Consider the following 2,970-nt stretch of genomic DNA (forward strand, 5'->3'; position numbering starts at 1 on the left):
GCAAAAGGTGTTTCCTCCCATACTGACCTTGGTTATTCTCCCTAGGCCCAAGATTCCAAAATTCCCTGGGTCCCAACCACCACCTTCTCCATCTATTGAGATCAAGACAGACTCAAGATCCTCCCAGACTTCCCTTGCCATCTCCGCCTCGTGGATGCAGGCCCTGAGCTCCTGGGTCACCCAGTCCTGTATCCCCCACCCCCACTACTGTTCTGGAAAGGCATCTCCACCACTGACTGACATCCTGAGTGGCTCTGTGTGAGCGTTCGTCTATCCATCCATCTGTCCAACTGGCTGTCTACCTGGCCCTCTGCAGGCTGCTCTTACTAGCCGGGCCAGCATCAGGGGCCAGTCCTGTGCATGACCTGACTTTACCAAAGGCAGTGTCCTATCCTGTTCCAGCCCAGGCTGAGGCTCCAGGAGATCCCAGGAGAGCTGTGTGTCTGTCATCTGGGGAGCTGAGATGAGCTGGATTCTGACATCACGCAGTTCCCAGCATCCTCTCCCAGCCAGCCTGGAGACCGCTTCATCCCCTACAGAACTCGAGCCAACTGGAGCCTGAAATTCCACACAGCCTTAGAAGACTCTGAGAAACCACTGAAGGAGCGAAATCCAGAGGGGCCGCCTCGGGCAATAGCAAAGGAGCCCTAACCTACTCTGCCTTATTGCAGAATGAGCTTCTGGGGGCTGGCATCGAGAAAGTCCAGGATCTGAAGAGAGGGGGGCAAAGGCTGCTACAGCCTGGCACCCCAGAGAAGAAGAAACTTTTTGTGTATTTCCTAGCCCTACATGCTGCAACCTGATGTGGGGAGTGAAACCTCTCCATATAGCTTGGCTTCCATCAGTAACCAAAGCCAGACCTTGCTCATGTCTCAAGAGAAACCCCCAAGAATAATCCCCTCAAAATCTTTCAAAGTCCTTGAGGCCCCAGACCTTGAGAATGACGTCTGCCTGAACCTACTAGACTGGTCTTCCCTCAATGTCATCTCTGTAGGCCTGGGCACTTGTGCTTTCCTGTGGAATGCAGATACACTCCAGGTGAGCCAGCTGTGTGACCTGAGTGTGGAGAGAGATTCAGTGACCTCCTTGTGCTGGTCCAACCAGGGGAATTTGCTAGCACTCGGCACGGACACAGGTTCGTACAGATCTGGGATGTGGCCGCAGAGAAGAAAGTGTCTGTGCTGGACGGGCACAGATCCAGAGTCGGTGTGCTGGCCTGGAATGAAGACCAGATTTCTTCTGGGAGCCGTGATACGATGATCATCCAGAGAGACTTCCGCACCCCACCCAGGCAGTCTGAGCGCAGGCTTCGAGGTCACGCCCTGAGGTTGTAGGCTCCAGTGGTCCACCAATCACAGGCTGCTGGCCTCAAGTGGAAAAGACAGCACCATTTTGCTCTGGAACCTCGCCAGCCTGAAACCTGTCCAGCATTACGCCCATCACAGGGCGTCCGTGAGGGCCATCGCGTGGTCTCCCCACCAGCACGGCCTGTTAGCATCCACTAGCGGGAAGGTCGACTGCAGCATCCATTTCTGGAATTCGCTGACGGAGCAGACCCTGCAGAGAATCCACACGGATTCTCAGGTGTTCAACATGGCCTGGTCCAAAAACAGCAACGAGCTGGTCAGCACCCATGGCTACTCAGAAAACCAGATCGCCATCTGGAAATACCCCTCCCTGACACAAGTAGCCAAACTCAAGGGCCATAAAAACCGAGTTTTGTATCTCACCATGTCTCCTGATGGACAGGTCATAGCCACAGGCGCAGCAGATGAGACTCTGAGATTTTGGAAGGTTTTTGCCCCAACCCGCCCATCAAGGCCATCTGCGTCTGTCCTTGATCTCTTCGGTCATATCCGGTAACTTCCCAAGCCCATGCTCCAGGAACACTCTATGCCATTCAGGGCAAAAACCACTGACTCTAAGCAGCATGCATGGAAGGAGCCCCAGTGACCAGCTGGCAAAAGGGGGAAAAAGGGTGGACCTGGAGAAGCCTTCTTTCAAAGTCATTATTCATTACCGGATTGTGGACATTGCAGAATGATATTTGGGAGAGCACAAGCTGGGGGAGGGGGGAACCACTCAGAATTTAGGTGTGCATTCTTCACAGAGGGCAAGCAGAAGAAAAAGGACCAAAATGGGGTACAGATCTCCATTTCACACACTGGACTAACATGCTATGGCCAGAACCAGAGAAACCTGAGAACAGACTTCCCTCTTCTGCTCCATCATCTCTGGGAAGAGACAAACAAACTAGTTTCTTTTGGGGGATTTGTTGTTGTCTGAGGGGGAATAGTTGTGAAGGTTGGAGAAGGAATGGGGAGTGCAGGCTGCAGGTGACCTTAGACTTGGGGCTGCCTGAGCTCCTCCATTTCCATGGGCCATCCTGGAAGCTGAGGCCCACTGGGGCCAACCTTTCCCCATGTGTGAACCAATTGGGGGTCAGGAACTGTGACCCTTCAGAAGGATGATGCTCAGCACTTAAACTGGCTAGGGTTTTGGCAGACAGAGGATTTCATTGCAGCTCAAACAAAATGCATCTGTAAGCAAACACTGAGAATGGGCCTCCCTTCCAGGCTTACCTCTAGGCATCTCTGAGCCTTCTGGGGAGAAGGCACTGGGGTATTAAGTTTCTAGCCAGACTGACCAAGGCATGCTTCCTTCACCCTGGCTCCAGAGAGGCCTGGAGCTGCTGCCCCTTGGTTCAGAGCAGCAGATGGAGGGGTGGAGGGCACAGGAAGAAAGGCAGGGAGGAGCATTGTTTGTTTATTTTTTTAAGGGATGAAGAAGTGTTGGGTTGGATTTTCTACCAAAGCTAAGAAGTTATTTCAAAATGTCCTTCTGGGTGGCAAGAGAAGGGCATCACGCTCAGGACTCTGGACACCAGCTTTAAAAAAAACCATTTTCTTTTTAAAGGGAAAAAGTATTTTTTGTTTTCAGAGTGTCCACACAGAAGTTCCTGTGTGGTGG

The 2,970-nt window shown here is 52.5% G+C and overlaps 1 pseudogene; it reads left to right on the forward strand.

Annotated features, from left to right (window-relative positions):
• LOC118833037 overlaps nt 1–1,863 on the forward strand; it is a 2,874-nt pseudogene extending 1,011 nt beyond the window's left edge.
• Nucleotides 1,864–2,970: the final 1,107 nt, after the last annotated feature.

The sequence above is a fragment of the Trichosurus vulpecula genome, assembly GCF_011100635.1.
Source record: "Trichosurus vulpecula isolate mTriVul1 chromosome X unlocalized genomic scaffold, mTriVul1.pri SUPER_X_unloc_1, whole genome shotgun sequence".
NCBI lineage: Eukaryota > Metazoa > Chordata > Mammalia > Diprotodontia > Phalangeridae > Trichosurus > Trichosurus vulpecula.